A 24,317-nucleotide genomic window follows, 5' to 3' on the forward strand; every position below is an offset into this window, starting at 1 on the left:
TGTAAGTAACATGTAATGTGTCTACCTCCCCTTCAGGAGGTGTGTAATCCCCAAGAAGGAAGAGGCCTTCTGTCTTTTGTTTACCACCATTTCCCGCAGGCCAAATCCAGCTCTAGGTCCTCAGGAAATATTTGTTGAATGAATGAACGAATAAATGAATGCAACATCCAGAGCTCCCAGGATGGGTGTTTGAGATTATAAAGTGTGTTTTTTGGAGACCGGGACTTTATTTAGTAAAATCGTTCCCATGCCTCGTTTTTCTGCCCCAAACCTGGCAGCTTGTCCCAAGCTCCTGCTGATAAATCATTTTATTGGCACAGCTGGACAGGAAAGGACAGAGTGAGTAATGGGAGTCGGGCACCATGTCGTGGACAAAGGCCCGAATTGACATGGTAACAACAGGCAGACCAATGTGGCCCAGGCAGTAGTCTGGCCTCTGGACAAGTCGGAGAATAGGCCCCAGGTCATTTCTCCTTTGTGCTTGGAAGCGTGAAAGGGCCGGGGAGGGGAAGGAGGGAGGGGCCTGGTGGAAACTTGCTTCTCCCTGCTGCAGGGTGGAAACAGCTTTGGCCAACAGTAGTAGTGCCCTGTGTTTTGGGGTATGAAAATTTGATATTTGTTTTCCACATATAATATACATATATGTATTATTAATTAAAATATTATTTTAGATGTTATTTTGCACCATTTTTTAAATTGCAAAAGTGCTTTTAACACGAGCCGTCACTGATGGCCATGTGTGGTTAGACACAAAGACCTGGGAACCCACCGACCTGGGTTGGGAATCTGACTCCATCCCCTATCAGTTTTGGGAACATGGGCAAGTTACTTAATCTCTGTGTGCTTTCATTTCCTCACGTGCAAAGTGGAGATAAGGACGGAATCTACTCAGTAAGGCTGCTGTGAGGATTACATGAGACAATGCATGTCAGGCACTTAGCATATAGTCAACAATAATATCTGATTTGATAAGAACAGTGAACCAATTTAGAAGTAAATGAAGAAGGAAAGTCTATATTTCCCAGCCCATTTTCCATTTTCTAACATGTGAGTTCTCTCAGCTGTGTGTCTGCCCAGGTGTTTAAGCTTCTGCAAACATATACGCGTTAGGACTGGCATAAAGGGGAGGTAAATGAGGTGCCCAGGGCAAAAAATGTAAGGATGTGCTCATTCTCAGGTGCCAGCCCTGCATTTTATAGACCTGCAGGGAGCAGCGCCTTCAGTTTTGTGTCCCAGATACCTCACTCATCTCACCCTAGACCAACCCTGACACAGATAGGACAGAGACCTCTGCTTCTGATAACAGCAGACAAGGCAGTTTGAACCAATCCTCCCACTAGACAGAGTGAATAATAATAATAATTATATATATATATATAGCTGGGTGCGGTGGCTCACGCCTGTAATCCCAGCACTTTGGGAGGCCAAGGCGGGGGGATCACCTGAGGCCAGGAGTTTGAGACCAGCGTGGCTGACATGGTGAAACCCCATCTTTATTAAGAATACAAAAATTAGCTGCCTGTGGCGGTGGGTGCCTGTAATCCCAGCTACTCAGGAGGCTGAGGCACGAGAATCGCTTGAACCCAGAGGTGGAGGTTGCAGTGAGCTGAGATCACGCCACTGCACTCCAGCCCGCGCAACAGAGTGAGACTCTGTTCTCAAAAAAAGAAAAAAAAATGTATGTGTATTCACACACATATTTGTATAAATATATACATATATAAATATATGTATGTATACACATGCATACACACAGACATATATGCACACAGATGCACAGACACACATACACACACACACTACTTCAAGACATCAGAGAGCTAACAAGTAGTAAAAATTCACCAGAATCTAGAGGCCCAGGGAGATGAGACTAGTATCTGGTAAATCTGGTTGTGATGAGAGGCTAAGAGGTTGAGTGATAATTTTGTCACTCTCATAGGGCCAGAGGCACAGGGGTTGGAACTCATGGTTTGCCAAGGAAAAGAGGCCTTGGTGAAACCTCCTTATTCTTGGTTGGAACCCTGAAGGGCAGTACCCTAGAGGTAAGGGTGAAATGGAAGTAGACAAGCTCTGGCAGAGACTACCTCCTAAGGCCTCCAAATATTGGAGTTATCAAACAAAGACTTTAAAATAACTCTGCTTACCATGTTCAAGGACATAAAAGACAAAATTGAGAATTTCAGCATACAACTAGAAATAATAAAATGAAGCAACTGGAAGTTCTAGAAATGAAAAAAAAAAAAAAACAAAAACAAAAACCAAAACCAACTTAAGAAGTTGGCAGATGGGCTTAAAAGCAGATTAGACAGAGTCCAAAGAGAACTTGGTGAATTGGAAGATGGGTCAGAAGAAAATAGTAAAATCCAGAATGAAGACACAAAAGGTTGGTAAACTCAAAGGAGAAGTAAGAGACTTGGGGCATGTAATGAGGTCTAACTGGAGTCCCATTAGAAGAGAAGGGAAATGTGGCAGAGGGGATATTTGTAGAGACAGTAGCTAAAAATGTTCTGAAGCTGATGAAAGACACCAAGCCATGGATTTAAGATGTCCACAAACCCCAAACACGATAAATATAAGGAAATTAGGCCAGGTGCAGTGGCTCACACCTGTAATCCCAGCACTTTGGGAGGCCAAGGTGGGCAGATCACTTGAGGTCAGGAGTTCAAGACCAACCTGGCCAACATGGTGAAACCCCATCTCTACTAAAAAACACAAAAATTAGCTGGGCATGGTGGTGTGCTCCTGTAGTCCTAGCTTCTCAGGAGGCTGAGGCAGGGAGAATTGCTTGAACCCAGGAGTTGGAGGTTGTAGTGAGCTGAGATCATGCCACTACACTCCAGCCTGGGTGACAGAGCAAAACTCTGTCTCAAAAACGAAAAAAAGAAAGAAAGAAATCAGTACCTGGGCACATTCTAGAAAAATTGTAAAAAAGCAAACCAAAGAGAAAAAGCTCTCCTTATTTGGCCTCACAGTGGGAGAACTATCTCCCTACCAACTCACCCTATGTGGAGGATTAGGAATCATCTGACACCACAAAACTTTACTCACTATGCTATGGCTGCCTTCTTTTATAGTCTAGGAAAAGGCAGAAGCATGGAATGAGAACTGGGGGTGGGAGGGTCAGGTTTACTTCTCTTGGTAAGCCTCTGAGATAGATGTCTGAGCTCAAAGTTGGGTGGGCTCTTTTTAAAACACAGAGGTACTCAAGATATCTTTGGTGTCAGCTTTGGGCCCTAGTCACAATTCTGGGGCATTGGTTCATTCAGTTGACGTACATCTGTTCACAACCTACAAATGTGCTGGGCACTAGGAATATATCAGATTTTAAATTTGTCTTCATGACATATTATGATGGAGTAAGACAACAACAAACAAAAGAAATAAAATGTTCGTTTTGTCAGATGGTTATAAGTGCTATAGAGAAAAGTGAGCAGGGAAGGGGAAGAGGGAGTGTTGCAATTTTAAATAAAGTAAGCAGAGATCACCTTACTGAGAAGGTAGCAGTTGAGCAAAAATCTGAAGGAGGTAAGAGAGTGAGCCAGGCCGACGTTGGGAGGTAGAGTACGGCTCCTATATTTTGTTCTATTATAAGTACATAGATTAATCAAATATTACAAATCGCCAATAAAAAATACAGGAGTTAGAGGAGTTGTTTCTATGAACACCAAGGTAAATGCTTTAAACTTGAAAAGATGAGCTGCAAAGAAATGTTGTCAGATAAAGGGACAAAAACTGAGAAATAGGTAAAAAAAAAAAAAAAAAAATTACAGGCCGGGCACGGTGGCTCACGCCTGTAATCCCAGCACTTTGGGAGGCTGAGGCGGGCAGATCACGAGGTCAGGAGATCGAGACCATCTTGGCTAATAAGGTGAAACCCCGTCTCTATTAAAAATACAAAATATTAGCCAGGCGCGGGGGTGGGCGCCTGTAGTCCCAGCTAATCGGGAGGCTGAGGCAGGAGAATGGTGTGAACCCGGGAGGCGGAGCTTGCAGTGAGCCGAGATGGCGCCACTGCAGTCCGGCCTGGGAGGCCGAGGCGGGCGGATCACGAGGTCAGGAGATCGAGACCATCCTGGCTAACACGGTGAAACCCCGTCTCTACTAAAAATACAAAAAATTAGCCGGGCGTGGTAGCGGGCGCCTGTAGTCCCAGCTACTCGGGAGGCTGAAGCAGGAGAATGGCGTGAACCCGGGAGGCGGAGCTTGCAGTGAGCCGAGATCGTGCCACTGCACTCCAGCCTGGGCGACAGAGCGAGACTCCGTCTCAAAAAAAAAAAAAAAAAAAAAAAAAAAAAAATTGCAAATCTGGAAGAGTGCTACACTCAGGTTACTTTACATGTGCTTTAAAGTAATTGTAAAGAAATTACTTATAAAGAAATTGGAATTGGATATAAAAAGTAATGTATTATGATTTTGGTTTATGCAAAAATGAGAAAGGGAATTCCATTAGGGCTCTTATGCTCCCAGACAAGTCCTTCTGCCTACATCAAAAGATTGGTGGACCAATGACATTGCTTTGTTTTAGGTTAAATGAAAACATTTAAGAAATGAATGCATTATGTTTTATGATTCCTCACTTTGCTTTCTTGAATAAGCCACCTACTACTAGTTCTGATATTGGAAGCAAGCCAATTTGCTGAATATCAATAGACTGAAAGCGATTTTTTTCTGAAAATCAATATGTCAAACTGACATTGTCCCTCCTTGCCTAAAGCCTAAATCCATTCAGTGTTTTTTTATTTCTTGGAGCTCACAGCAGAGAAGAGGCAGGAGAGGGAGGGAATCTATGAAAAAGAGGAGACAGTGTGAAGTTGATAAGCGAAATTAAGGAAACCTAGCCCAAGTTCAGATGGTAACTTACTATGAGAGTTTGGGCAAGTCATTTTACCTCTTAGAACCTTGCTCTCTTTATCTGTATCATGGGCACCTCATAGGACTTACCTGATAGAGTTCTTATAAGGATTAGACGAGGTGGTGCATATTAGGTGCTTAGTACACTGCCTGGAATATTGTAAGTGCTAAGGAGTGAGGCAACTATAATTATTTTACTATCAACATGCATTGAAACTTGAATTGCTACAACCGCATTTTGGTGGCAGGTCCTCTCTTCTAAAGCCTGGAGCAGACAGATTGGAGTAGACTCAAAGGACAAGGGGGCATTTTACCAACAGGAACAAAATCAACACTAGGAGGAGACAGGGAAGCATTGACCTCAAGTGGTAGATGTAATGGTCATTGGTGGGGTCCCATGTTCAGCCGACAGAACCTGATTGTGAACTAGGAAAGGTCAACCCCAAACTCTGCAGTCCTGCCTGGAATTGAGATTGGTGATCAGAGGCCCAGACACCAAACATTTGCAGGTGGACCTGGGAAATGATGCAGTTGGCACAATCTCCAGATATATTATTCTGGAGTTTGAGATATGGATAAAGAGATGACCCACATGGTGTTGAACCCCGGTGTACATGCCTTCTGGGTCCTGCAATTTGCCTGTGGTCTGGCCTTATAGCATGTCTTCCTACTTAGCGTTTCCTAAACTTAGTTCTGCAGTGTTTCTTAAGATGATAATGAATGTTTTGTTAAAAAGTTCCCATGTCATATACATTTAGGCTGTATAACGTACTATAATAACAATGATTATGGCTAATATTTTTGGAGGAGAGGTGACCATTGTGTGCAGGAAGCCTATCAAGTATTTTCCAGAGCTTGTCTCTTTTAATTCTCTCAATATCCCAATGAGGCAGATAATGTTAATATCCCTACTTCACATATGAGGAAATGGAACATCAAGAAATAAGGCCAGGCGTGGTGGCTCACGCCTGTAATCCCAGCACTTTGGGAGGCCGAGGCAGGGGGATTACATGAGGTAAGGAGTTTGAGACTGGCCTGACCAACGTGGTCAAACCCTGTCTCTACTAAAAATACAAAAATTAGCTGAGCGTGGTGGTGGGTGCCTGTAATCCCAGCTACTTGGGAGGCTGAGGCAGGAGAATCACTTGAACCTGGGAGGCGGAGGTTGCAGTAGCTGAGATCATGCCGTTGCACCATTGCACTCCAGCCTGTGTAACAGTGAGAGACTCCATCTCAAAAAACAAAAAAAAAAAAAAAAGAAAAAGAAATGATGCTCAGAGAGATTAGTTAACATAACCAAGGTTGCACAGCCAGTGAGCAAAAGAACAAGAATTTGAATCCAGTTTTTGACCCCAAAGCTTCTGCTTTTAAGTTGAACTAAGTTTTTATTTTTAAATCCTTGCTTTACATTGAGATGACCAGGGAATGTATCCAATATCCCATCTAGTAATATTTTGAGCTGCATATAGGTCTTCGTTTTCAAACTTGGAAGAATGATATTGAGGTAAACGGAAAGCATGTTCTTTCCCTGTTGGCATCTGTGATGGTTCATATTGAGTGTCAATTGATTGGATTGAAGGATGCAAAGTATTGTTCCTGGGTGTGTCTGTGAGGGTGTTGCCAAAGGAGATTAACATTTGAGTCAGTGGACTGGGAGAGCCAGACCCACCCTCAGTCTGGGTGGGCACCATCTGATCAGCTGCCAGCACGGCTAGGATAAAAGCAGGCAGAGGAATGTGGAAAGACTAGACTGGCTGAGTCTTCCGACCTTCATCTTTCTCCCATGCTGGATGCTTCCTGCCCTTGAACATTGGACTCCAAGTTCTTCAGCTTTTGGACTCTTGGACTTACACCAGTGGTTTGCCAGGGGCTCTGGGGCCTTCAGCCACAGACTGAAGCTGCACTGTCAGCTTCCCTACTTCTGAGGTTTTGGGACTCGGACTGGCTTCATTGTTCCTCATCTTGCAGACGGCCTATTGTAGGACTTCACCTTGTGATCCTGTAAGTCAATACTCCTTAATAAACTCCCTTTCATATATACATCTATCCTATTAGTCCTGTCCCTCTCGAGAACCCTAATACAGCACCTTATGTCTATTTGAAAGGATGGCAGCTGTTTCTGTCTCCAAAGTCAACATGTGCCCTCTCTTTCATATTTAATTAATAATTAGCATACCAAAGGTTCTGAAAAGTCCCACGGTAAACAAACCTCTTTACATCTGTATAGTAAATATATATTTTTTAAAAAGAAACCCCTTTACCTTTCTTTAATGCAGCTTACTTTTCCTCCAGAGTCCCTTCCTTGCCTCCTATTTTCTTTCAAAACAGTTATTAGCATCCACAGGAAGAGTATTCCATGAAATACAGTTCGAGTAATTCCTTTTTGTAGGGGAGGCATTGAAGGCTGTGTGTAATGTATTCCCCAGATGGGTGGGGGAGGGGGGCGGGAAATCCATTTTATCATGCATCCCATGCTGGTAGTGAATAGGACAAGAGTTCTTTCTTTACATAAAGGGCAATATAAAATAAACCAGGACCTACCCTGTAAAAATCCCCTAGAAGATATTGTTCTAGGGATTAGCTATGTGGAATTTCACAACAGGGAGGGCTTTGGCAGGAAATGGCAAATCATGATTTATTGATATACCCTAAAATTTTCAATGTGTCATAAAGGGAAACTTGACAAGAGGGAACCTCTTAAGAGTCTTGGATGACATTTGCTTGAAATTGGCTTATGGTATTTTCATATCTCCTTTGCAGACCCAGTCCTGGATGACTATGTGAATAATATCTTCCTTTTGAAAGCTTTTCATTCTTTATATCATTTTCTTAGTCCTTGGCAAGATTGCTTAGGGGGCTGTATTCATTTCTAATCCATGGAAAAGAAAGCATCTCTCTCCCTGAGACTCTAACTTCTGCAAATCATGCAGGATAATGATAGTGTCAAGCAGTTATACACACTTTAAATAGCTATCAATGTAAATATAAAACTGTAAGCCACATGAATAAAAAAGCTCCTTGGATACTCCAGAAGGGAAAGGAAGCTTAGGGGAATGTTTGCAAGCACTCAAAAGATACAACCCATATAAATGGATTATTGAAAAGTGGTGTGGCGGGAGTATTAGCTGATCATGGAACTAGTTCCCTTTGAAACAGGGACAGACTACATTTCCCAGCCTCCCTTGCAGTAGGTGTCCCATGTGACTGAATTCTAGCCAGTGAAATGTAAACTAATAATATGGACCACCTGGCCCATAATAACCTCCATCCAAAATCCTTCCTGTCCTATTCCCACACTGTTAACCTTGGAAGCCCTTTTATTTTTGAAGATGGTGAAGCCAGGAAATAAAAAGGTTCTGGGGTTGTGAGTTATTATTTGGAGAATGTTGCTCACCATTCAAGAACACCTGCTTTGGAATATGTGAGTGAGAAGTAAATTTCTATAGCTTTTGTGCTATTGCACCCTTTGGGGACTGTTTGTTACTGTGGCTGGAAGCCTGGACAGGGAGTTTGTACTTGGTAATGGTTGGTTGTAGCACTTCCTGAGAAAGAGTGTTATGTAGTAGAAAGATCATGGGGTGCAGAGTGTCACAGATAGGGGTTAAAAGCTTGACTCTGTCATTCGCTTGACTCCCTGGTCTTGGGCAGGTTCCTTAATCTCCCTCAGCCTTAGCATTTTTCCTTTAGAAAATGAAAATAGTGTCTGGACGCGGTGGCTCACGCCTGTAATCCCATCACTTTGGGAGGCCAAGGCGGGTGGATCACCTGAGGTCAGAGTTTGAGATCATCCTGGCCAACATGGTGAAACCCCGTCTCTACTAAAAATACAAAAATTAGCCGGGCGTAGTGGCACATGCCTGTAATTCCAGCTATTCAGGAGGCTGAGGCAGGAGAACTGATTGAGCCTGGGAGACGGAGGTTGCAGTGAGCCGAGATCATGCCACTGCACTCCAGCCTGGCTGACTCTGTCTCAAAAAAAATAACAAAAAAACCCCCCAAAATCAGAAAATAATATTTACCCCATAGGCTTGCTTTGAAAGTTAAAGAAAATGCATTTTAAACATATCTGGTGCATTGACAGTTATATTGTAGGTGCTCAATAAATAGGTAGCTGTTGTTATTGACTTTTCCAATCACTTTAAAAAGAATGTTATCTTCCTACTTTGATTCTCCAGGTTATAATAGTGGTCCCCTCCACAAATTTCATCCTCAGATAAACTAAACAAACATCACAAAAAACTGAGAGAGGAAGAAATTGCCATCTTCTTTTCAGTTCACCATCATTGTAATTAAAGTTATTTAAATAACCATCAGTTGAATGTCTCCTCCCTTTCCAGGCAGGCTCCATGAGGTCAGGAATTATGTCTGTTTTGGTCTGATAGGTATGCCCAGCCTAGCATACAGCATCACACAAAGTGGAGCATCAATAAATACTGAATGCATGAATTGACCAGGACATGAATCCTCCACCTGTAAATCTTTGCAGGGCTCCATAAACACTGACCCCACACATAATCCTAGGAGAGATACCACAAGGCTAGCTGGGTCAAAAACGTCTTCATCACTGGCCTGCCTGAAATGATGCCTTGAGAGTCACTTTTTGGGTTTTAAGTAGAGGTTACAAGGGGGTAGCCTGTACCCCAAATCCAGTTCATCAGTACATTTTGTCTGTTCTGTATTGTGTTTTAGAAGTTTGAATTTATTGCCAACATTTAAAACTTGGGACACTTCATGTAAAAAGCCATATTTTCTGCTTCTATTGAAAAATCAGTTCTCTTGGCAACTCTGGACTTGATTCTGACATGGCAAGAGTTGTCTGGAGTTGACTAGCAGTTCCCTCACTTAGGACATCCCCTCCAGTTCCCCCTAAAGCCCTGTCAGGTCTACTCCAGCCCACATTTATGTTACCAGCCTGGTTCTTGAGTTTGCAACCCTTTCTATTATCTTTTAGTTCACCCATTCAATCATTCATTCATTCAACAGATACTTAGGTGTTTATGAAAATGAGGGATCTGAAAAACATTACACATGCCTCCTAATCTCAAGGAGTTTATAGGGTGGTTGAGTAATAAGAGACATACACATAGAATCTAACCTTAAAAAAAGTAATCAATTGATAACAAAGTTCAATTGTAGTGGGTTAAATAGTGTCCTCCCCAAATTTACATCCACCCGATCCTCAGAACGTGACCTTATTTGGAAATAGGGTCTTTGCAGATATAATTAGTTAAGATGAGTTCATACTGGATTAGGGTGGGCGGTAAATCCAATGAGTGGTGTCCTTATAAGATGAGTAGAGAACAGACAGAGACACACAGAGAAAAGGGTCATCTGAAGGTGGAGGCAGAGATTGGAGTGATGCTTCCACAAACCAAGGAACACTTAGGGACCGCAGAAGCTAGAAGAGTCATGGAAGTCTTCTTCTCTAAAATCTTCAGAGGGATCATGGCCCTGTGAACACCTTGATTTCAAAATTCTCCCCTCCAGAATTATGACAGAACAAATTTTGGTTGCTTTAAGCCACCAAGTTTGTGTTAATTGGTTATGGCAGTGCTAGGAAATTAATACACCAATAATATAAAAATATAAGAAAATGTTATTTACATATATAAGATTAGATATTTTAAAAGAGCGGCTGGGCCTGGTGGCTCATGTCTATAATCCCAGCACTTTGGGAGGCCGAAGTGGGCAGATAACCTGAGGTCAGGAGTTTGAGACCAGACTGACCAACATGGAGAAACCCTGTCTCTACTAAAAATACAAAATTAGCCAGGCGTGGTGGTGCACACCTGTAATCCCAGCTACTCGGGAGACTGAGGCAGGAGAATCGCTTGAACCCGGGAGGTGAGGTTGCAGTGAGCTGAGATTGCGCCATTGCACTCCAGCCTGGGCAACAAGAGCGAAACTCTGTCTCGAAAAAAAAAAGAGGTGGTTGAAGTTATGTTTCAACTCTTCGTGGAAGGGGTGAGATCTGAACAGAGTCTTCAAAAACCAGTAACAAGGAGACAAAGAACGAATCAGCCCCCAAGACTACATTGCAGTCACGAGTATAAGTATTGGGGTCAGATGGGTCTGGACACCAATCCAGCTGTGTAATCTTAGGAAAGTCAGTGAATATCTTCAAGCCTTCCTCTCCTCATCTGTAAAATGGGAACAGTAATATCATGCCTGTTTGTAATGAGGATTAAATAAAGTATGTACAGTATTTAATACAGTGCTGGCAATTAATACATGCTCAATATATGGGATATTATTATTTTGAAAGGATGTATGGATGACAGGCCCCATTAGAAACAAATATATGATAAAGCGTGCCACTTAATAATACTTCACATCTCCACAGCATTTATGCTGGAGTCTCCACTTGCCCCTCTAGATTCACTTTCTCTTTCTCCTTCCCACTCTGTTCCTTGGAAGGCTAAACTGTACAGACAACATCAACCAAGGTCCCTTGCCCTCTGGCTTCTTGCTGAATTCAGCCAATAAGGAGGCGAGTGGCAGGGGATTCAAGGAAAGGAGGAGAGAAGGATCAGTCATTCTCTCTAACTGTTGCCAACTTCATTCTTGTGTATTAAGCATGTCTTTTTATTCTGATACATCAACATCTTGGGGCCTTGCTGACCCTAAACAGAATGGCCGTCCCAGGGTTGGGCAATTCCTATAGAGAGCAAACAGCTCACTCCAGGAGTGCAACTTCCATACGCAAATCAACTGATAGAAGCCCACCCCCCCTACACATTTCCATATGCAAATCAACTGATAGAAGCCCACCCCCTACACCTTTTCATATGCAAATCAACTGATAGAAGCCCACCCCTACATCTTTCCATATGCAAATCAACTGATAGAAGCCCATCCCCCTACACATTTCCATATGCAAATCAACTGATAGAAGCCCATTCCCTTACACATTTCCCATATCAGCCTCCCACACTCTGGGCCACTACCCACCTGCCCTAATCACCCCAGAGCCCGGTACCAGAGAACTAGAGACAGCCTATATGCCCCAGAGCCTACTGAAATTATTCAAATGAGCTAATATTACACCTGCTTACCCTGCCTCACCTATTTCTTCCCTGAGAAATCACAATAAAGGCTCTTACTTTTTCTTCGTGCTCCCTCTGCCTCTTGACCGACCATGTTGACCATGGTGCTGCCCCCATGTGGCCTGCATGGCTTGGGAAGCTCCCTCCACTTGGGATCTGTGGGTAACAAAGATCTTTTTTTTTTTTTGAGACGGAATCTCGCTCTGTCACCAAGGCTGGAGTGCAGTGGCGCATCTCGGCTCACTTCAACCTCCACCTCCTGGGTTCAAGCAATTCTCCTGCCTCAGCCTCCCGAGTAGCTGGGACTACAGGTGCGTGCCACCACGCCCAGCTAATTTTTGTATTTTTAGTACAGACAGGGTTTCACCATGTTGGGCAGAATGGTCTTGATCTCCTCACCTCGTTATCTGCCTGCCTTGGCCTCCCAAAGTGCTAGGATTACAGACGTGAGCCACCGCACCCGGCCAACAAACGATCTTTCTAATGGCAGTTGGTCTTCACCATCCCTGAATATAATAAAACCTACATTTTAAAACACCCTGCTGGGCTGGGGTTTGATAATGGCCATGTTCTTCCACCTGTGGCCGCAGCTTCTGTTGTACGCTCTTGTGAGGTTCTGGTCTCACACTCTTCCCCCTCAACCCTTAGTGCTTTCCTGGTGGTAACAGCTTTCTCTGCTACTGTTAGTCTCTGAGTGGCTCTCTATCAATAATTCCCCTACCTCTATAAATAGTCCTTTCATTAAATATTCTTCGTATAACTCTTTGAGTATGCCAACCAGGGCCATGAGTGATAAGCACTTTCCACAGCATTCTCACATCCTTCATATCTGAGATTTATAATCTTTGTGAATTGGGCAGGATCACTCTCATTTTGCCAGTGGGAAAACACATATTCTGAGGGGTTAAACCAACCTGCTCAAAGTCCATGTTTCACCCCCATATCCGGTACTCTTTCCAACTTGTCCCACTCACTGGGTCTGTCTTGTTCACTATTGTATATCCAACTGCAGTGCCTGGCATGGACTTGTTGCTCAATTAGCATTTCTTGGACAGAATAAAACAAATGACCAGAAAGCAAGATCTTGAAGGAATGGGATGGAAGATGGGGAAAGTCTTTCTTCACGTAGGGAGTCTAGGATTACCTTCAGTACAACGCATAGAATATAGTAGGTGCTCAGTAAATACTTGTTAAATGTTGAATGAATCAATGGGACTTTGGAGGTGGCCTTTCTGGGGCACCACAGCAATGATCTGTGAGCATTGGGTGCTTGATGTGGGAGTGTCCAGAAGGAAACTGCCAGATATAAGCCCCATTTGCTTCCCAGTCTGACCAGACCTTATTCTACCTTTTCTATTCCACCACTGTCCAGAACAGGGAACTTGACCAAATTAAATCATGCTAGCTTTATCCCTACCTGGTGTTCTGCCCACTCCCTGCCACCTATGCCAGGGTTATGATAGATATTGGTTTGCAGAGGTTAAAAAGCTGGATATGAGCAAGGCTGGCAGCTGAGGGCTAACAGGGCTGAGGTCTTTGGCATTTGAGCTTCCCCATGGGATCTGCATTCCTCTGGGGGCAACTCTGTGGGTCACACAGGACTCTATTAACAGAAATTTTCCAAAGAATGGGAAAGAGTGATGGAGGAATCGGTGTTAACCTCATTTTATTATTTACTTTGGTTATAAAATGGGTCTTTCTAAGGTAACATACAATGGGGGCCTTCTCGCAGTGCTGCTTGGTGACACTCCATATTTTGTTGAGCAGATACTCCCTTGGTACCTCTGCCTGATTAATGACACCTTCAGCTTGGCTCTGTATGCCTTTCGTGTCTCCCTGGGTCTCCTGCAGAGCTGCCTGGCTGGCTTCTCACCATGATGATAGCGGACAGAGTGACTTTATTGCAAATTTCAAGGTCACCTCCTCTTTGTTACCCTTCCCCCACATACACACATATACCACTGAGACTGGTTCACTTGAAGCAGTCTTGAGGTTCAGACTGCTGGCTGAAAACTCCAAGACCCCTCAAGAAAAACCCTGCACACCAGCTTCTAAAGATATGCAAATCTTCTGAGAGAATTAGCATTGGCTCTAAGAACAAAGCCTAGGGACAGTGTGAGAGAAAGATGGGATTGGATTCCCAGGCAGTAGAATAGGATGATTAAGAGCATGGAATCAGATGTGTCTGGGTTTGCTCTTCCTAAGTACATCACCTGAGTCTCTAAGCCTTAAGGTTTTCACTTGGTGAATGGGGATAATAATACCAAGTCATAAGTTTACATTGAAAGGTGACTGAGATGAAGCATGTGCAGTACTTTGCATGTAGTAGCTGCTCAATAAATATTAGCTCTATTACTGTTACTCGTAAAATAATAATTAGGCCATTTCCCCAAACATCAGACCAGGTAAAGCAAGCTGTTACTACAATATGGGAGAAAGGGCTTGAAAACAGACACAGTACTGAGAATGCTATCCCTGGCCCATGGTCTTGGAAAATTATTCCTAGCAACAAGGCAGGAGGCTGTACAAGGAGTCAGAGACTTGAGATGTAGAATCAGGGCTGAAAACAGAAACCTTCTGAGGTTTTAATACAAAAGGAGGTTAATACAGGGGGTAGGTTACACAGATGCGCAAACAATGGAGAAGCCAAACTAATGTGATGAGGCAAAACTCAGAGATGGGTAACGGCAGGAAGCTGTTATCTCTTCTGGGCCAGAGGAACAGAGAGGGGATGGTGTGACCAGAGCCTAGGAGCTGAGGTCACTCTTTGGAAGCTGGAACAACAGAGAGCTTTCTGGCAGGAGCTAGAGTTATAGAGGAGACACAGCTGCTACTAGAGATAATGCCTGAGGCAAAGAAGAAGGGAGAAAATGACATTGACTTCTCTCTTACTGTTTCTCCCACCTGGGCTTTCCATTTGCAAAACCCAGCCAAAGCCAGTTAGCAAAGGCTTCTGGGAAACGCAGTTTGTCGAGTTCACCTAATCCTATTATATAGAGGTCATCTGTATTCCATTATACAGAGTTGAAGAGAGGGTATGGAGCTGAGGGGCAACACGGTCCAGGTTTGGTACAGGGGTTGAAGTAGAGTTGCCAGGTAAAATACAGGTTTCCATGTAAAATTAGAATTTCTGATAGCAAAACAAAATTTAGTGTTAAGTATGTAAAAATTTTATTTCATTCATTGTTTATCTGAAATTCTCACTTTGCTGGGTGTCCTGTGCTTTTATGTATTAAATTTGGCAACTTTAGGTTAAAGGCAATATTGGAACCATTGGAGGGTCCCAATTCTCAGGCCAAATTAGGTAGATGACAGGTTAGGAAGAGTAAGGAGAGAAGAATGAAGATACCATGCAGTTCTCATGAGGTCTGACAAATGGATTAATGCTGCCTTAGTTTGTCTTAAAGGGTTTCATTCATTTATTCAGTTGTTTACCTATCCATCCATCCTACATCCACCCATCTGTTCATTCCTCCATCCTCCCTCCCTCTTTTCCTCCCTTCCTCTATGGGTTCATCCATTTATTCATTTATTTCCTACTTATTGAACATCTGCTGTGTGCTGGTAATATGCTGGATATTGGGAGTATCTTACTGAAGAGACAGTATCTTCCCTCAGGCAGCTTACATGCAAGACAAGAATGCAGATATTAAGCTACAAAGCACATGAGAAACTACCCATTACAACTGTAGCTGGGTTTATGAATGATTGCACAGAAACCTCAGACAATCAGGGAATGCTTTCTTGAGGAAGTGTCATTCGGACCGAGATGTGGGGGATTGGTAGGAGTTAATTAGGTGAAGGAGAGCTGAGGGTGAGTGCATCTAAAAAGACAGAATGGCATAGGCAAAATTGGGAGGGAGTTTGGTGTGTTTGGGGGCCTAGAAGAAGGTCCATGTAGGTCCAATGTGAGGAGCAAAGGCGGGAAGTGGTATAGATGAGGCTGGAGAGGTCAGCAGGGTGGGTTGGCTGTGTATGGTAGGCAGATTGTACAGGGCACAACTCCATGGCTTGATAGTCACATCATAATCTAGAGAATGGTGTGCCCTGGAGTTCTTCAAGATACACCAGCATAGCCATGTGTAGCATTTCTCAACCAGAAAGTGCAGAAACTTATAAGCCATGGTAAGAAGTGTGTGATGTTGTTTGTTAGAGCCATGGAGGTGGCATGACTAGATTTACATTTTAGAGAGAACTTTTTTTTTTTTTTTTTTTTTTTGCTAGGTAGAACATGGATGTAGTGGGCCTAGAAGAGAAGAGGGTAGACCCACAAAGATGCCTTTGTAGTCATCAAAGTGAGCAATGATGGTGGATTGAACTAGGGCGTTTGTGATGAAGAGAAAGAGGTGTGGGCAGAGAGGGGTGAGATCTTTAGGTGGGAGGAGATACCTTGTTTAGACATGGATTAGATATGGTGGTCAAGTTTCTGGTGTGGCCAGGTGGGTGGATGGATAGTGGCAGTGTTCCCTGTGATGGTGAGCATAGATACTGTAAAATCATTAGAGAAATAAAACAAAGCATCAAAGAATTTTTAAGGCTAAAATGCAAATATAGTCAGCCAAATCCATCTCATATGTCATTTTATAATCAAACTTAAATAAACTTCTTGATTTCTTTGGTGCAATATGTTCTAGATATATTGAATTGTTCCCTCTGGTGGTTTATTTTCTCACTACCTTTCTTAGGGAAGTAAAGTCCTACCTCACGACCATTTCTCCATTTCTTATTATATACTAAAAAAAAAAGTACATTAAATTATACTGGATTGAGGACCATGCACAGTGGCTTGTGCCTGTAATCCCAGCAGTTTGGGAGGCTGAGGCAGGAGCATCCTTTGAGGCCAGGAGTTCCATATAAGACTGGGCAACATAGCAAGACCCCAGTCTCTGCAAACAATAAAAAAATTTAGCCAGAGGAACAGGGGTGGGGCAGGGGGTGGTGGTGGTGCGTGCCTGAAGTCCCAGCTACTTGAGAGGCTGAAAAAGGAGGTTCAATTCAACCCAGGAGTTTGAGGTTATGGTAAGCTAGGATCATACCACTGTACTCCAGTCTGGGTGACAAAGTGAGACTCTCTCTCTAAAAAAATAAATAAATAAATAAATAAATAAGGTTACTGTATTTGTTCTAAAATACATATTTAAAACATTGCATCATCTAATAGTTGTGATGTTATTGATGGCCTCTTATAATCACTACCAGCTACACAGCCATTTTTATGTGGTTGTCATTGTCTGACCAGTTGCAAATTTTGTTCTTATTCTAGGTGGTCTGACCAGACAACTCAGCTCCATAATGTGTCAGTCAACAAACTGTTAAGGACCATTTGAGGAAGAAATATGAATTCCAGTTGTTGTCTGAAAAACTCCCATTGACACTTCTGGTAAGTTTAAGAAAGTGCCAGCATTAAAACTTGCAGACTGGGGCGAACAGCATGGAGGAAAACTCTGCTGACGATAGTGGGACCCTCTATAAAGAAAAAGCTGTATCACCAATTCCATGGTACAATGGATGACATGGTGTGAAAAAACCAGGCCCGGCGCCGTGGCTCATGCCTGTAATCCCAGCACTTTGGGAGGCCGAGGTGGGCGGATCATGAGGTCAGGAGATCGAGACCATTCTGGCTAACACAATGAAACACCGTCTCTACTAAAAATACAAAAAATTAGCCAGGCATGGTGGCGGGCACCTGTAGTCCCAGCTACTCGGGAGGCTGAGACAGGAGAATGGCGTGAACCCGGGAGGCGGAGCTTGCAGTGAACCGAGATCGCCCCACTGCACTCTGGCCTGGGCAACAGAGCAAGACTCCGTCTCAAAAAAAAAAAAAAAAGAAAGAAAAAAAAAACAAAGCAAACATGGATCTCCTTGACTGTGAGTCAAAAATGATTTAGAATTAGATTCTGAACACAAAGGGGTTTTAGGAACATAATACCAATTTGTTTTGTTTCTATTTCCCCTTTTTTTGTGAGTGTGTAAGAACAATGTTATAAAAATGTGAACAAATAAGTCTAAAAGAGCTCTTTAGGTATAAAAGAAAAAATATAAGTGACAAGAAAGCCTTGTGCCATAGTTTAATTGGTAGTGGTTTTTTCTTTCTTAGGGCTACATAAAATAGGAAGGAATTGACGATGAATCTCACAAACATAATGTTGACTGATAGAAGTCATAAACAAAAGATTATAGGATGTATGATGCTGCTTTCATAAAGTTCAAAAAAGCAAGTAAAACCAAGATGGATTGTTTTAACCGTCAAGGCAGATGCTATCTTTTGAGGGGATGGAGGGAACATGGCGGGGCTTTGGAGAGACTGGCACCGTTCTATTTCTTGACCTGGGGGATGATCATACAGGTGTTTGCTTTGTTTTGCTTTTCACTAAGGTGTTGCTTTTCATTGAGTTGTGCACTTATGTTTTATACATTTGTCTATACATGTGTTATGCCTCAATTAAATTTTTTAAATGGTGTGTCTTGCCATTGCTATCATCTTAGATTTGATGAAATGCAGAGATGTTTACGTGTGTGTATGTGGGTGTGGCTGTGCTGAAGGGGAGCTTTGCTTTTCTCTATTTCCTTGTATGTATGTTCCCCTAGTTGGTCATTTTGCTTTGAGAATTAGGACTATGTAGCAGGAATATAATTATAAATATGTGTACAGTTATAACAAATATATGCACATGTATTATAACAGCTGCATATACAGATGCTCCTCAACTTACTGTGGAGTTACCTCTGGATAAACTCATCGTAAGTTGAAAATATTGTAAATAAAAAATGGATTTAATATACCTAACCTACAGAACATCATAGCTTCGCCTCACTCACCTTAAATGTGTTCAGAACACCTACCTTAGGCTACCATTAAGCATAATCATCTGGCAACACAGTACACTGTAGAGTATTCGTTGTTTACCCTCGTGATCATGTGGCTGACTGGGGGCTGTGGTCTGCTGCGGCTGCCCAGTGGCGCAAGGGTATGGTACCTACATGTTACTAGTCCAGGAAGGAAGAGATCGAAATTCAATTTTTTTTCCCCCATGCCCAGCCTATGTTTAACATTTTGAAGAACACCCAAACTGTTTTCCACAGTGGCTGTGGCAAAACATTTCCACATTCCCATCATCAGTGTATGAGGGTTCCACTGTCTCCACATCCTCACCTCAAAAGCTTTATCTAATTTAAAAATAGGCTGGGATTAGGTTGTTTATGGTGCTGGTGCCTAGTGGTCCCTATGGATGCTCTTACAGTCCAGATAACATATTTATATCATCTTAAATTTTCTACTGTGAATGTAGAAAATGTCTACTTTCTGCTCTGTTGAAATTTCTAAATTTTACTCTGTTCCCCAGGCTGGAGTGCAGTGGCATGATCATGGATCACTGCAGCCTCGACCTCCCAGGCACAGGTGATCCTTCCATCTCAGCCTCCCAAGTAGCTGGAACTACAGGTGCATGCCACACCTGGCTAATATTTTGTATTTTTTTTTTTTTTTGTAGAGATAGGGTTTCACTATATTGCCCAGGCTGATATCGAACTCTTGAGCTCAAGTGATCTGCCCACCTCAGCCTCCCAAATTGCTGGGATTACAGACGTGAGCCACTGCGCCCAGCCAAAACTCAAAATTTTAAGTAGGTTTCTACTGAATGTGTGTCACTTTCACACCATCATAAAATTGAAAATTTAAGTCAATCCATTGTAATCAAGGACTGTCAGTATAACAGATACATTTATAATAACTATATATATTATAAATCTATAATAAAATATATAACATATATATATATAACAGATATAGCTATTAATACACCCCCCCCCACACTATAATTTTTGGCTTATAAAATAGGCTCTTGACAATTCAAAAGGAAGGGACTGAGAGGAACAGGACACAGAGTTTATGCCATAACTGCAAATATAAGAGAACAGAGAGGGAGCAGCAGACAATGCTTATTGTCTACTTAAAGTAAGAGTCACTAGGGCCGGAGGGAGTGGAGACAGTTGCGGGTATAAAGAGGCACTGAGAAGAAGACCACGCATGGCAGAAACCAGGCAGAGCACAGTAGAATTAACATGAAGATACAGTCAAGCACTCTCTGAGGCCAGTGCTAGGACTGGTATATAAGAGTCTAGAAGGAGCCGGGAGCAGTGGCTCATGCCTGTAATCCAGGAGTTTGAGACCAGCCTGACCAACATGGTGAAACCCCGTCTCTACCAAAAATACAAAAATTAGCCAGGCATGGCATGCACCTGTAATCCCAGCTGCTTGGGAGACTGAGGCAGGAGAATTGCCTGAACCTGGGAGGCAGAGGTTGCAGTGAACCAAGATCGAGCCACTGCATTCCAGCCTGGGCAACAAAGCAAGACTCTGTCTCACAAAAAAAAAAAAAAAAAAAAAAAGAGCCTAGAAGGAGTTATGGTGTTTATTTCTAGGTACTAGTATCATATGTGTTTTTTAAAAATCATTTTTGCTTCCTTGTATTTTCTAAATCTTCTACAGTTAGCATGTATTATGTTTGCATTAATTTTTTTCTGTTTCAGTGACTTTATTCTGGACATTTCACATAAATAGAATCATATAGTATGCTACTTTTTGTGTCTGGCCTCTTTCACTTAGCATAATGTGTTCCAGGCTCATCCACTTTGAAGCATGTAACAGTACTTCATTCTTTTCTTTGGCAGAATAATATTCTATTGTATGGATATAGCACAATTTGTTTATCCATTCTTCTGTTGATAGGCATTTGGATTGTTTCCACCTTTTGGCAATTGTAAATAGTGCTTCTACGAGCATTTGTAACTTGTTGAGTCTCAAGAATTTGAGTACCTATTTTCAATCCTGCTGGATATATACTTAGGAGTAGAATTTCTGGGTCATATGGTAACTCTACATTTAACTTTTCTTCTTTTTTGAGACAAGGTCTCACGATCTTGCCCAGGCTGGAGTGCAGTAGCATGATCATAGCTCACTGCGAGTTTAAACTGAGCTCAAGCGATCTTCCCTCCTCAAAGGCCTTCTGAATAGCTGGGACTAAAGGCAAACACCACCATGGCTGGCTAATATTTTAAAATTTTTTAAAATAGAGCCTGGGTATTGTTATGTTGTCCAGCCTGATTTTGAGCTCTTGAGCTCAAGCAATCCCCCTGCCTTGGCCTCTCAAAGTGCTAGCATTACAGGCATGAGCTACTGTGTGGAAAAACATTTTCACATTCTCACCATCAGTGTATGAGGGTTCCAATTTCTCCACATCCTCACCTCAAAAAGTATTAATATATCTAATTTTAAAATATAGGCTGGAATTAGGTTATTTACAGTGCTGGTGCCTAGTGGTCCCTGTGGATGTTCTTACGGTCCAGAGGATGTGTTTATATTATCTTAAATTCTCTACTCTGAATGTAGTATTCCTAACACCAAAGGCAGGGCAGGCATCCAGAGTTTCCAGTTGAGAGAACTATATGCAAACTCATCATTCGGAATGGTTCAAGCTTTCAGTTGTCTTAACTATTTTTTGGTGTCTTTTGTCTTGTGTAGCATAAGTATTGACTGTACAGAAGTTTGTACAGATGTGATCTGTTGGAGGCAAACATGAATTTGATTTAAAATGTTCCCTTTTTTTGCCAGTGGCAGCAGCTTTTCTTTCAACTACTACCTAGAAGAGCACTTCAACATATGGTACCCACCTCCATCCCTCTGTGAGTGCCTTGAGGACAGTTAGATATATAGAAAAATAAAACATAGTTTATGCCCTCAGGGAGCTCACAGTCTCCTAGGAGAAGCAGATTGTGTAAAGCTAATCAAAGTACAGTGTGATGATAATTGTGATAGGGGAATGGAGGGACATATTTTTCCTCTTCCACTCCTTCTTGTGGCATATATTAAGGCTTATATAGCAGTAGGAGATAGATATTCTTTTAGTATAATCATGTGTAATGTATGAGCTAGCTGGAGGTTAATCTTGGGAGTGTGATTTTGCTGATTGCTTTTTTGATAATCCACTGTAAGGGAGCCAGTGTGAGTATCTCTTCTTCTCCCCTCAAGGGATCTGGGTTCCCTTCCACTCTCCAATCTCTCACCCAACAGTAGAATACAAGGAGGATCCAAACGGCTGAAAAACCATCCTGGAAACTGAACACATGAGGAATGAACAATGACTGGAATAAGTAGAGGATCTGGAGGGGAGGTAAAGTTAAGAATGAGGGTCCATGTGGAAGAGGCTTCCAAGTTGGATAGTGTGTCACGGATATCATTTCCGAGAATCAAGAAGAAAATCTTGTATCCGCTGGAGTGGCTTGTAGGCATTGGCATAGAGTTATAATAGAACAAAAAACAATTCCAAGACCTGTATCCTCTTTGGAGTCTGTAAAGATTAGACTATACCACCCAAATCTCAAGTAAAGATCTGTCTGTATAGTCTTCCGAGTTCAGTATGGGGGACTGATTGTCCATGCATATTCGTTTATGGGCTTTATAACCACACCCTTCTGGATAAAGGGCATAGTTCTGGGGTCATAGAGCTATAGTTAATATTTTTCAACCCATACATCAAGCATCCATTATGCGCAAAGAGCTGTCCCTGGTGCTGAAGATTCAGCCAATTAAAACCCCGGAAATTTCTGTCCTCTTGGAGCTTATACTTTGTGGGGGAGATAGTCTTACAGGATCTGAATCTGAATTTAAATGTTTTTAGAGGGCCTGTCTTCTCAGTTCACCATGACCCCTACCACTTTTTTTTTTCTTACACCTGGCACAGTGTCCCATTTCTCTCACATACATCAAATAGATGTAGTGGCCTCTGAAGGCATTGGGTTTACAGCTCATTGCCCAGAATAATTTTTAAATTCTGAAACATTTAAAATAAAGTATAACCAAGGTATAGCAAAAATCACAGATCATAAGTGCATGTGGTGCAGCAGATATTTGAAATCTGAACAACATATCCATGTAACCAACACTCAGATCCAGAAGTGGAGTATTGCTAGGACATCTCCACATCCTCCATATCCCCTTTTGGTCACTACCATTGCCAAGGGCATCCACTCCCTGTCTTCTAACAGAATATTTTGCCTGGTTTTGAGGTTTACATAAATTGAATAACACACGAGTACTCTTGTGTCTGGCTTCTTTCATCCAACATTATATTTGTTGTATTCATCCATTTGATTGCCTGTAGTTGTTTGTTCATTTTCATTACCATATTCCATTATAAGAAAATACCACAATATATTTATCTATGTTATCCATTCTACTATAGGCATCTTGGTCATTTTCAATTTGGGGCCATCGTAAGTAGTGACGCTATGAACATTCTTACACGTGTCTTATAGTGAACATAAATGAATATTAGGTATTTGCATATTAGACATACGTTAGGTATTTCTGTTAAGGAAATACCTAGGAATGAGTCATCAGGTATGCCTATGTTCAACTTTATTTATTTTTTTGAGACAGGGTCTTGCTCTGTCACCAAGGCTGGAGTGCAGTGGTGCAATTATGGCTCACTGCAGAGTTGACTCCCTGGCTCATGTGATCCTCACACCTTAACCTACTGAGTAGCTGGGACTACAGGTGCACACCACCACACCTGGTTAATATTTTAATTTTTTGTAGATACGGGGTTTTGCCATGTTGCTTAGGCTGGTCTCAAACTCCTGGGCTCAAACAATCCTCCCACCTAGGCCTCCAAAATGCTGGGATGACAGGCATACACCAGGCCTATGTTCAACTTTAGTTATAAAGTTTAGCAAGCTGCCAGATAGTTTTTCAAAGTACTTGTACAAATTTACATTTCCACCATCAACGTATGAAAGCTCCAGTTCCTCTATATCTTCACCTCACCTACAGGCTCAACAGCATGGTGGAGAAAAGGGAGAGACAAAACTGGAGAAATTGACAGCAACAAGATATTGCAAGATTTTAAGAAAGAGTATTATAACATTTAGTGATTCATTTTTAAATTTTTGACCAATACTTAATGAAGATTTGTCACATATTTGGGACTGTGATAGGCCCTGAGGATACATCTGTAAAAGGATAGACAGAATTCCTGTCCTCATGTAGTTTATACTTTATGGAAAAAGAAGCATTAATTGAAAGAAGAATTGTTGTACCAGTGTCAACCCTTGCTTTCTGATTTCCGTTCCAATTCTGGCCTGTGGATTGATTTCCTTTAGGCCCTGTCCAATTTCTTCCATGCCACAGTCTGCTGGGCCCTAGCTAATTTGACTGGCTTCCTTGGGGATTATTGATTGCTTGGACATCTGGATGCATTTGGTTTCCAAAATTCCATTGTCATTCCTGGAGGTCAATTAGTATGTGGACTGAATCTTTGCAGATTGATAATGATTCCAGATTTCTGATTTATCATATCCATTTCTCTAGGGATGGCAGCTGTAAAAGATGAGTTCTGCACCTCAGCCACCACAGAGACCTCA

At 42.2% G+C, this 24,317-nt stretch overlaps 1 protein-coding gene across 1 annotated transcript in view; it reads left to right on the forward strand.

Moving 5' to 3' along the window:
• LOC134807410 (fibroblast growth factor-binding protein 3-like) overlaps positions 1 to 24,317 on the forward strand; it is a 185,244-nt gene that overhangs the window by 15,299 nt on the left and 145,628 nt on the right. The window contains exon 2 of the mRNA XM_063785068.1: positions 17,161 to 17,277. The gene's annotated coding sequence lies outside the window, so the exon portion shown is untranslated. The remainder of the gene's footprint in view (positions 1 to 17,160; positions 17,278 to 24,317) is intronic.

Source organism: Pan troglodytes, chromosome 10 (genome assembly GCF_028858775.2).
Source record: "Pan troglodytes isolate AG18354 chromosome 10, NHGRI_mPanTro3-v2.0_pri, whole genome shotgun sequence".
Taxonomy (NCBI): domain Eukaryota; kingdom Metazoa; phylum Chordata; class Mammalia; order Primates; family Hominidae; genus Pan; species Pan troglodytes.